Raw genomic sequence first — 12,409 nt, forward strand, 5'->3', positions numbered from 1 at the left:
TCTGAACAGTTTGTTTAGCGCTCGGCCTGGAGTACATGTCCAAGCCACATACTCTGCATTGCCCTGAATGCAGGCTAGAGACCCTAACTGCCTGTCACTCTGCCCAGACTGCCGACCAGAGCTACAGGTCGAGTGTGACTCGGCTAATTCCCTAACTGTGAGCAACGCCCCATGACGTAGTGAGGTGGGGTGGCCTCCCACTGACCCAGAGGGGGAGAGGCCACCATGATCCTACTACAGTTGGTGAAGAATGCGGGCATCGACCTTACCCCTCCATTAAGGGGTCCTGCATATGCCACGTCTTTGATATCCCTAGTCGGAGAGATGGAGCTTGACAAGCTCATTAAGTATCTGGCCAAGAGCAAATAGCAGCAACAACAACAATTGGTGCAGCAACTAGTCTCCCAACAACATCAACTGCTCCGGGAATTGGGGGCCCAACACCGGGAACAGCAGCAACAGTGTCTCCAAAAGCTCGTAGTCCTGCTGCCCAGACCCAGTAGGCTAACCCCAGGGGAAGCGATGAATCCCCCTGCTTCTCCATTGCCCATACGCCTTTCCAAGATGGGACCTGCTGATGACCCCAAAGCATTTCTTGTAACCTTTGAGTGGGTGGCGGTGGTTTTTGGGTGGCCTTTGGAGCAGTGGGACAACCTCTTGGCCCCCTACCTGATGGGGGCAGCCCAGACCACCTATCATGGACTCCCAATCGATGAGGCACGAGAGTATGGACACATAAAGACGGCCATTTTAGATGCCTTAGACATCACACCGGAGACCTTCTGCATGCGATTTCAGGTTAAAACTTACCCACCGGGGGCCTGCTCATGGGTCGTGGCCCAGGAGATAAAGGCCCTCTGCTGACAGTGGTTACACTTTGAGTGATACTCAGCCAGTGAGGTTGTGGAACTGATCACCCTAGAACAGTTTGTCCATGTCCTCTTGCTTCAGTGTAGGGCTTGGGTACTCCAGCACCAACCCACAACTTTTAGTGCGACCGTTACCTTAATGGAGGACTTCTTGGCCGCTGAGGCTCCTGTTGGACAAGGAGCCCAGGACCTGACCTCAACGCCTGGGTTGATGCTCCCCGGCCCGGCAAGGAAGCCCTGGCCCAAGGCCAAATGACACCCTGGAGCCCAAACCCCTGATGCTAGTGCCCAGGACACCCCTCGACAACCTGAGTCCACCTGGCACCGACATTCTGATGGCTCGGACAAGAAGAGTCGAGGCTATGACCCCAGTCGCGCCATGGAGGTGATTCCACAGCCTGGCCAATCAGAGGTGGGACCCTGGTTCGCCTGAAGCTGGTTTGGCTACTTACAATGTGAATGTCGTGAGATGGACTGTAGCTTTGGCCAAGTCAATACCAGTGAGTCTCGGGCCTGCAGGCAGTCCACCCTGAAGGTCACAACCACCATGGAAGTTGGGCAAAACCGAGACACGGCCCTCATAGACTCGGGCTGTGGCCAAACCCTTGTCCGCCAAGAGTTTGGCCCTGATCCTGCACAACCAGGTGGGGAGATACGACTCCAATGTATACACAAAGATATAAAGTCATACCCCAGCACCTGGATCTCTCTGACCATCAATGGACTGATGCATGTTATGATAGTGGGGTTGTCTCTCACACTTGCCTATCCAGTCATCTTTCGTCAAGACTGGCTGGGGTTTGCTAACCTGCTGCAAAATGCTGGTCTCGGGACACCCCCTACCTGGGTAGCCCTGGAGGGAGATCCTGTCATGGAAGGAGAGGATGAGGAACCACAAGGGGGCCTTCCTGATGAACCCATAGTCCTGGCATTCCCTTCAGACTTCCCCTGCAATGAACCCCCTTACAGATTTTTGCCATGACCAGAAGGACGACCCAACCCTCAGCTGGGCCTACGAGTAGGTAGCCCAGGTTGATGGAAATGTGACTGATCCTCTGAGGGCTGCACAGTGGACCTGGTTTCAGCTGACCGGTGATCGCCTCTACTGGGTTTATCGGGACCCCCCAGAGGCAGGAAGTCAGGAGCCAATTGGTTGTCCCCCAATGTCATAGCAAGGCTGTCTTGAAGCCCACCCATGACATTCCTGCAGCAGACCATTTAGGACAAGAGAAGACACTGGCCCGAATCCTATCTCGCTTCTTCTGGCCAAGGGGTCCATCATGAGGTGAGAGATTATTGCGGTTCATGCCCCGAGTGCCAGCTTGCCGGCCCCCCCGAGTGTCAAAAGCCACCTTGGTTCCCTTGCCCGTAGTGGGGGACCCCTCTGAGCAGGTCGCACTGGACCTGGTGGGGACCCCCCCTGAAGAATACTGCAGGATTCCGGTATATCCTTGTCCTGATGGACTACGCTACCCGCTTCCCCAAGGCGGTCCCATTATGGAACACCCATGCCCACACCATCGTGGCAGAGCTGGTATAGATCTTTGCCCAACTTGGATTACCCTGGGAGATCCCAACACAGTGGTCCCCAACCTGGTGCCTGTGGGTGCCATGGCACCCGCCGGGGCATCTACGTGCCCCCACCTACTGGCCGCCGGACAAGCAGCCGCCAAAATGCTGCCAAGAAGCGACAACGTCAAGAAGCGATGCCACCGAAATGCCGCTGATTTTCGGTGGCATTTCAGCGGCAACGCCTCTTCATGACGCTGCTTCTCAGTGGCATTTCGGTGGCTGCTTGTCTGGCGGCCACGCTCCCCGGTGGCTAGTTGTCCGGCACCTGCCACTGTCCTACCGATCAAGGGACCAACTTCACTTCCCAGCTGCTCCACCAGGTGTGCACCATATTGGGCATTAAGAATCTACAGACCTCGCTGTACCACCCACAGACCGATGGGCTGGTTGAGTGTTTTAACAGGACCCTAAAAGACATGCTATGAAACTTCCCCCCACAAGAACTACGCCAGTGGGACCAGCTGATCCCACCACTATTGCTTGCTATCCGGGACGTGCCACCGTCATCTAACAAATTCTCCCCTGCCAAGCTCCTTTACGGCCACCAGCCCCAGGGCCTGTTGGATCTGATGAGAGAGACTTGGGAGCATAGGAGTCAGCCGCCCAGGGACTCTTGCAGTACGTCCTGCAGCTGCAGGGATGCCTGAGCGGGGCCCTTGAGAGAGAAAATCTGCAAGTGGCCCAGGGAGCCCAGGCGTGAAACTACAGTCAGGGGGCCCAGGCCCACACGTTTGAGCCCAGGGACAGGCTGCGCCTCTCAGAGGAGTTGAAACTTTTAGCCTGCTGGCAGGGCCCTTACAAGAGAGTCCGCTGGGTGGGACCTGTCACATATGAGATCTATCAGTCGGACGGGAAAAAGAAGAAGGAGATTAAACCTCTTGAAGTCATGGGGTGCCCGTGCGGGTCTGTTGATTGCCCTGTATCCTCCCAAGCCAGCCCTAGGACCCCAGGTTCCTGATATGGTTGAGACAGAGGAACCACAGTTGAGGGACAGCCTGTCAGCCGAGCAACAGAAACAAGCCTGCTGAAGACCTTCTGCAAAACTTTCACCGCACTCCCAGGCCAGACCGCGGTTGCGTGGCAAACTATCCAGACAACCCCTGGGAAGGTAGTTCAGGAGACCGCCCGCCCCTCCCACAACAGATGCGGGAGATTGTTGAGAGGGAAGTCCAAGAGATGGTGGAGTTGGGGGTCGTAGAGTGATCACGATGTGAGTGGCGCAGTCTCATCGTGTTAGTCCCGAAGCCCGATGGGACTCTCTGATTTTGTATAAACTTCCAGAAGGTAAATGCGATCTCAAAGTTCGACGCTTACCCAGTGCCCCGGATCACTGACCTCCTCAACCGTCTCGGAACAGCCAGGTACATCACAACACTCAGTCTCACGAAAGGGTACGGGCAAATCCCCTTGGACCCAAGCTCCAGGGAGAAGACAGCGTTTGCCACCCCGACTGGGTTATTCCACTTCAACTGGGTGCCCTTTGGCCTCCATGGGGCCCTGGCAACCTTCCAGCGCATGATGGACCGACTCCTAAGCTCCCATATGGATTATGCGGCAGCACACCTACATGATGTAGTGATCTACAGTCACCTTTGGGAAGATCATCTAAACCAGGTAGCTGCTGTCCTGCAAACCCTCCGAGGTGCTGGCCTCACTGCCAACCCAAAGAAATGTTGGATCGGATAGCAGGAGACTACATACCTGGAATACACCCTGGGGCGAAGCCTCGTGCGCCCCCTCATAGGGAAGGTCCAGGCGCTGCAGGCCTGCTCAACACCAGCTATGAAGCAACAGGTGTGACAGTTTCTGGGGGTATTACTGATGTTTTGTCCCCCAGTTTGCATCTATTGCAGCACTTCTCATGGCTTTTAACCAAGGACAGGTACATTGGTCGGCAGAATGTGAGGACGCAGTCCAAGCCCTGAAAGAGAGCCTGTGTCGGGAACCTGTGCTCTTTAGCCCCGACTTCAGCGGTGAGGTCCTGGTCCAAACAGATGCCTCAGAGGTGGGGCTCGGGGTGGTCCTCTTCCAGGAGGTGGATGGAGCAGAGCATCCCATCCTCTGTATCAGTCGCAAGCTCTCCCCCTGAGTCTGCAACTATTCAGTTATAGAGAAGGAGGCTCTTGCCTTTAAATGGGCTATTGATGCCTTACGATACTAACTTCTCAAAGCCCCTTTCGTACTAATCACCGACCACGCACCCCTAAAATGGCTGCACACCATGAAAGATACCATGAGGCGGTATCTTACCTTCCAGCCATATGCCTTTACCATCAGACGCAGGGCAGGTAAAGATAATGCCAAAGCGGACTTTTTGTCTCTCTTGGGGGGCAGTTGAGAGACCAGATCTGAAGACCATAGCTGGGCTTATGGGAGGAGAGGTGTAGTGAGGCGGAATGGCGTCCCGTGGACCAAGAGGGGGAGGGACCACTCGCAGAGCCCTGGTGGGCGGAGCCAGGCTGTGCTCACCCCTCCCACAGGAAGTCAATGGGTGGGACAGGAAGTACAAAAGGCAGGTCTGGGAGCTCAGTTGGCAGGCAGCTGCTGAAGGAGCCAGACGCTGGTCCCGAGCTGGGGACTGCCGCAGGCTCCTGTGGTGCTGAGGTCTGGCCGACTCTGCCAGAGCCACCCGCAGACCAAGCTCCGGACAAGTTGCCAGGACTGCCGCTGGCCTTCCACCCGGACAACCCAGCAGAACCCGCACGGACCCAGGTACACCCCGTGGGGGAGATAGGGAGTAGCCCAGGGGAACTAGACAACCGTCTGCTTGAGAGCTGGCCAAGTACAAGGTCAGCGTGTTGTGGGCGGATCCCCAGTGGCGGACCCCTCTGCCACTGTTCGGGCCCTGGGCTGGGACGTGGTGGAGTTGGGCGGCCCCATGGCCCCCCTGCCACCCCACCCCACCCCTGCGGTGGTTACGGTGCCTAATTATAATCCTGAAAGTTTTGTGTTTGGCTCTTGCTCAATCTCGCAGTGAAAGGCCACTGTGAGCTCACCCAGCTGCAGAGCGGGTACCCAATCCATCGGGTTAGCGCACTCAGAGGCAGCTGGACGTGATGCTGGCACGTCCCTCCCTTGTGTACCGTTGGCTGTGAAACACACATGCCACAACTGCACCAGCCTGCTAAGCCATTGGCTTGGGGGAACTTTGATCTTTGGGCTGTAATTCCCAGTACAACACTGACCTAAACTCACAACTTTCAGGAGTTAAATCACTGCCACCGCCATTGTAACCACCAGAGGAGGATTATCCACTGGGCCAAAGCGGCCCGCTCCACCTGCCCAGTGCTTCTGCCAGGGAGCAGGGGAAGCCCCCATGTCCTGACCGAGCAAGGGGCGGTGGGGGACTGCAGGTGGGGTGGGGTGGGGCTCCCACTTGCTCTGGCCCAGGGCCCCACAAAACTGTAATCTCCCTCTGGTAACCACGCAGTCACCACAGCGTCAGCATGCTGAGTTGTCATGGTGTGATTTTTCCCCCTGGCCGTGCTAGCGTCGCCATGCCCTACCCCTGTCTTAGCCATGAGGGTGGACCTGGTTGTCCTTGATGGTAAATTATTGACCAAGCTAGGATTCATTGGTGCTGCTGCCCAGGCTCCAGCTCCTATGAACTTTCTGCCCTCCTGTCTCTGGCTCTGCTGCACTCAGGGCCATCCTTAGGCATATGCAGCATACCAGCCGAAAATTTGGGGCACCTCTGGGTCTTAGTGTCCACCCTTCCACATCTTCCTATCCCTGTTCTGACCCTTCCTGCGGGCTCCCACAGCGGGCTGCTGCAGCCTGGTGACTCTTACTCCGGAGGGGGTATAGTAATTTAAAAGTGAAAAAGCCTTCTAGCCTGCCAGGCCTATTAGCACAACACTGAAACTGTTAAAGAGCCATTCAAGTGGAAATGAAGCCATTTAACAGGCATTTGCCAACCCCCAGGTATCTACTGTCAGTTTCTGAATTTACTGACAAAAACAGTTGTGCATTATTGTAATATTTACTCAGAACACGTTAGTCTACAGGACTAATTTAGTTTATAATTTGCTTTAAAAATATTTCATTAGTGTGTTGCTGAAGATGATAAAATCACATCTCTAAAAAATCCTTGAAGAGAGCCCTTAGAGGGACAACTCCCCTATCCTGCCAGATACCTGGATAAATGAGTTTCCCTTTCTTTACTTCTGACTATTTGATGAACTAGTTTTAAGAGAACCCTCTAGTAAAATCAGTACCTTAGTAAGATATAAAATTTTTTGTTATGCCTAAAATCTTTGGAAACATATTTTTAAACGTTGGTGAAATTTCATAAACATGTCTATTGTTATGGAGATCACACAAAGTAAATTAGTTTTCTCTTTTTCTAAAAGCAATGAACATTGTTATGAACACACTAAACCTCTGTGACTGATTAATTTAAAATAATGTCTTTGTTTCAGGGAGTTAAATATGTAGCAATCTGGAATGATTACTTTATGAAGGCTTAAGAGAACATTTAAAATATAAAATGAGTTTAGAAATACTGATTAAGAAAATGTAAAACAGAGAAGAGCTGCGTCATGTAGTCCATAATATTTAACGTTGTTGTCAGGGTTCCCTCCCTACTCTGAATTCTGGGGTACAGATGTGGAGACCTGCATGAAAGACCCCCGAAACTTATATTCTACCAGCTTAGGTTAAAAACTTCCCCAAGGCACAAATTCCTTTCCTTGTCCTTGGACGCTATTGCTGCCACCACCAAGTGATTTACACAAAAATTCAGGGAAGGGTCACTTGGAATCCCTATCCCCCCAATATCCCCCAAGCCCCTTCACCCCCTTTCCTGGGAAGGCTTGAGAATAATATACCAACCAATTGGTTAGCAATGTGAGCACAGACCAGACCATTTGTCTTCAGGACACTGAAAATCAATCAGGTTCTTAAAAGAAGAACTTTATTTATGAAGAAAAAAATAAAAGACTCACACCTGCAAAATCAGGATGGAAGGTAACTTTACAGGGTAAATAAAAGATTTAGAATACAGAGGATTCCCCTCTGGCTCCACTTCACAGTTACAAAAACAGGAATAAAACTATCACTGTAGCATAGGAAAATTCACAAGCTAAAGCAAAAGATAACCTAACACATTTCCTTGCCTACGTACAATTTCTGTAATTTTAGATGGATTATTCCAGGTATATTTTCAGGAGATGTTGTACCTGCTTGGTCTCTCCCTCCATCCAGAGAGGGAACAACAAAGAGAACAACAAACAAATCCTTCCCCCCCAGATTTGAAAGTATCTTCTTTCCTCACTGGTCCTTCTGGTCACATGCTAACTAGGTTATTTAAACTGATAAACCCCTTACAGGTATGGCGATTCAGTACAGCTGCCAAGGAGGGATTTTATGCTACCCTTCTCTCTATATTTATGACAGTTGTATTCAGCAGGACAGCTGACTTGCCCTTACTACAAAGTTTTTGCAAACAAATCTCTGACGAACTTCAGGGTGTATCAAAAAACCTGTGACTGACATCTTTTATTCCCAAGTTTAGTGCTTTTAATTAGTTACCTTCTGCATGTCCAGTCTTCACCTCCTGGCGTGCAGTGGAAAACACGCTCCATTTTCTTTAGAAAGAAATTGCAGAAGAATTTTTTTTTCAAATGTCATTTGCTTCATTTGGGTTCAGGGGTTTGGCTGGAAGGGGGTGATCAGGGAGGGGAAGGGAAGAGAGGAGGGAGACAGTGGGGAGAGGGCCAGGCCTGGGCAGTGGGGGCGGGGTCTGGGGCAGAGCAGGGGTGGAGTATGGGCAGGACCACAGGTGGGCTGGGGAGCTAGCCTCTCCAAGCGGCAGCTTCACTCACCGCCCATGACAGCAGGTAAGAGCGGGTCGGCTCCCGCGCACCCAGTGTGCACTGCAATTTCCTTCGGCAGGGGCCATATTCACAGAGCCGAATGCGCCGGTGCTGCACATTCTGTGTGAGGGTACGGGGGTCTCTGCGGGGAACTGGGACTCTCCTCCACCGTGAGGCGGGCTGGGCATCTCGGTATCCTTTGCTGCCTCGTCCCTCCCCCCTGGCCAGGCTGCGAGCCCGGGCTGCCGTCGGGCATAGGGGCACCAGTTTAATAATACTGTGTAGGGCCCCATAAATCCTAAGGACGGCCCTAGCTGCACTCTCCCCTTTCCGGACTCTCCCTTGGCTTTCTGCATTCTGGAATCTGATCCCTGCTGGGCCTTCTCCTTTCTGGGGTTTGTTTTCCAGGGCTCCTTTCCTCAGCTCTGCTCTCTGCTGGCTTCTCTGGCACTAAAGAGATCCCTCGCCATGGTGACGGCAGAATCACTGAGACTGATTGTGACCTCAACATTTACGTGGATGAGTAAGTCTCTGAAAGAGCCCAGGATATGAACTCAGACAGCTGGGCACATGCTCAAGCAGGGTTTGGGCTGCCAGCTGTGATGAGGAGTCTTGAAATGATTCCTTTGTCGGTGGGCCTCTCAGGCTCAACCTCAACAAGCCAAATCTAGTTCCCTCTCTGTCCGCGCAGTTCACAGGGTCAGTCCTTGACTGGAAGGCAGAGAAAGCCATCCAGCCTTCTTGAGGCAGGCACTCAAATATCACAGGACATGCTTTGAGAGAAGGTTCAGGATAGACACGTTAATGCACTTAAAGCACCTTCACCAAACAAGGACACTCCACCAGCGAAGTCGCTCTCATCATGGAATGGGCCACTGAGATACCTCGAGAGAACCTGCTTCAATGCAGAAAACTGCCCCACTGACTACACACCCCAGCTTCTCACTTACTACCCTACACTGGACCTTATACGGGGTATCATCAAACAATTACAGCCCATACTTGATGGGGACCACATCCTGAAAGAAATCATTCCCAACCCCCCTCTTCTGCCCTTCAAACAACCCCCAGCTTTGCCAAGCTCATCCTCAGAAGCCAAGTCTCCAAATACCAGGACCCACCAACTCAAAGCAGCACCAGGCCCTGCCAGAACAACCTATGCAAAACCTGCAGACACATCTGTGATCCACCCCATTTTCGTCATAGCGGTATCATTATGATATGATTATTTATGACATAGTTCTGATGCATCTTGTACAAAAAGTATCATGTGAGGTGTCCATGAAAAAGTTATGGTTTGTTGAATATGATTATCCCATTTGTGTGCATGTATCAGTTTTGTGTTTGGAGTTATGAAGATTGACTATGTATCTGTATTTCAAATGTGGTTACACCTGGGTGACACTCACAACCTATGGCCAATGGCTGCTATGACTCCTCGGGAGCAGGCAAGGGAATGGGACCACATCACATGGTACTAAACTCCATTCTGGCACCTTTATTTTTCCACAAACTGGGCAGGGAACTTAGCTTGAAACAAAGGGTTCCTGCCATATGGAGAAACTATATGAGGTGGGGAGTGAGGTCATGATTTGCCTTCACTCCCCCACAACTCAAAACCTAAAAGAAGCTCTGGAAGACAAAGGACTGGGAACGGGTGAGGGGAACCCAAGCTGCAAGGCAGATAGATGCAGCTTGTGCCTTAAGAATCCACAAGCCTGCTTGTATCATCGGTCAGGATGACATATGGCTAATTCAAACGCCATCTATCCAGTATATTAGGCTTCACTTGTGTTTTCATTATTTGCTACGTCATCTGCTTTGATCTGTTTGCTATCACTTATAGTCACTTAATGTCCATCTTTCTGTAGTTAATAAACTTGTTTTATGTTTGATCTTAACCAGTATGTTTTGAGTGAAGTGTTTGGGACAATCTCAGCTTAGTTATCACAGGCTTGTTGCATATCTTCCCTACACAAAGGGGGGAGCAAACTCTATTAATGAGCTTGTGCTGTATGAATCCCTGTGCAGTGCAAGATGGACTAATTCTGGGTTTATACTCCAGTAGGTGTACCAGGCTGGGGAGCTGGCAAATCAGCTGGTGTCTCCTGTTTGTCCATAAGTGGCTTAGGTAAAGCACAAAGACAACTCAGTTGGGTGTGTGGCGCCACCTGCTGTCATATTGGGTGATATCAGGACCTGGAGATCACCTGGAGATATCAGGACCTGGAGATATCAGGTCTGGCTGAGTCACCAGCAGAGCAGTGTGAGAGAGGCCAACCCAGCTGAATTGTTAGGGGTCACAGCGGTTCCAATGGCTCCCAGACTGCACTCCCAGAGTGACAATCTGTCACAACATCTCCACTGCTAGAATCATAGAATCATAGAATCTCAGGGTTGGAAGGGACCTCAGGAGGTCATCTAGTCCAACCCCCTGCTCAAAGCAGGACCAAACCCAACTAAATCATCCCAGCCAGGGCTTTGTCAAGCCTGACCTTAAAAACCTCTAAGGAAGGAGATTCCACCACCTCCCTAGGTAACCCATTCCAGTTATTCACTGGATGTTCCAGAATGACCAACACCCCGTTTGCCTGCTCACCTCCCTGCTGTGACTGTAGTTGAATTCATAGCACTGTTTATGAGCACAGTTTTTTCTATACACAAATGCATCGATTCCGACTCACAGTTTGTCCACATCTCTTATAAGCATTATTGAACTTAGAACATTACAAGCTTTCATAAAAGACCTTACTCGGTATGTTCTTCTAGTCTAGTAACAGTGAACACAGTCAGAGGGATTTATCTGCTTATTTTTAGGGTTTAAACTTTCTTTTCTCTCCTTGGCCTTTCTGGACCCTGATGGTGACAATGGAATCTTCAGGGAACTTAGCTGCCACAATCAAAAAAGCTTCTACTGAGCACGTGTGAAGTGCAGTTTTCCCAAAGGCTTATACTCTGGCCAAGTTTGGGCTGATTTTCACCAGACTGGCAAAAGGCACATTCTTGACTCAAAGACCATCACAACTCCCAGCTCCACGCCCTGGCGGGCTGGAGCACTCCAGATAAAATGTTGTCAGAATGGCATCATATGAGAAAAACAATGTTCTTGATCTCAGAAACCACTGAACTCTTTGGCTGAAAAGAATAATAATTATTATTATTAATAAAATAATTGATAATGAAACCCGCCATGAGGCAGACAGCCGACATGGAAAACTCTAGCCCAAAGAGTTGAAGTTTGGCAAAGTTAGATGGAGCTGAGAACAGGGTCTTGGCCTGGGCACTGCGAGGCACTAATAATTTGGTGTGCAACCAGCCCCACCTGTAGCAAGGGGAGGGAGCATAGCCTAGTGGATGGAGCATTGGACTGGGGCTCAGGAGACCTACAGTCTGTCCCTGGCTCTGTCAGCGGATTGCTGGACGACCTTGGGAAAGTTACATCTGTGACAGATGCTGAGCTACGAAGATAGAGAACATTCAAAGACTTTTGTATCAACTCTATCAGTGGGATCTGTATCTTTAGGGGCTGGCTAGTGATGGTATTCCTGGCTCCATGGATGAAAGAAGAGCTGTTTTCTCAAGGAAACAAAGACAACAGGTGGGTAATTAACACAAATCTCCAACACACAAACAATGTCGGTAACAAGGCTTGTGAAGATTGACCCACTGGGGAATATTATTGACTGGTTGGACCTGGCTCAAGAGGCCGACGAAGGAAAAAGTAACGATACTGTATAAAAGTTCAGCCTGATCAAAGGAGGGTCCAAGAAGTGACCTGAATTGATGACCAGACAGGACCTGTGGTGGGATCTGAAGTACTTAAAAACCTGCCAGGGTCACCCTGGGGACCGTGATGAGCACCTGCTGAGCTAGACCTTGGATACACTGTTTATTGTGTTCAGAGACGTTTGCTCGGAAATGCTTTTGTTGTGAATAAACGGGACTTGGCTTTTTGAGAGCTGGCTGGTCACTGCCTAACCCAGCCATGGCCCGGCAGAGAACAGGGCTGCAGATGCTGAACTGACCTCACCTCTGCTGAGCTGATCATTTTGAATTGCAGCCTCAGGCCCAGCTCTGAAGGGAGGGGATTGCAGAATCCAGCCCCGAGAAGAATGACAGCTGAAGGCCTGACAGTGAGATGGGAGTCCCTCA

Source organism: Mauremys mutica, chromosome 17, assembly GCF_020497125.1.
Source record: "Mauremys mutica isolate MM-2020 ecotype Southern chromosome 17, ASM2049712v1, whole genome shotgun sequence".
NCBI classification, from domain to species: domain Eukaryota; kingdom Metazoa; phylum Chordata; order Testudines; family Geoemydidae; genus Mauremys; species Mauremys mutica.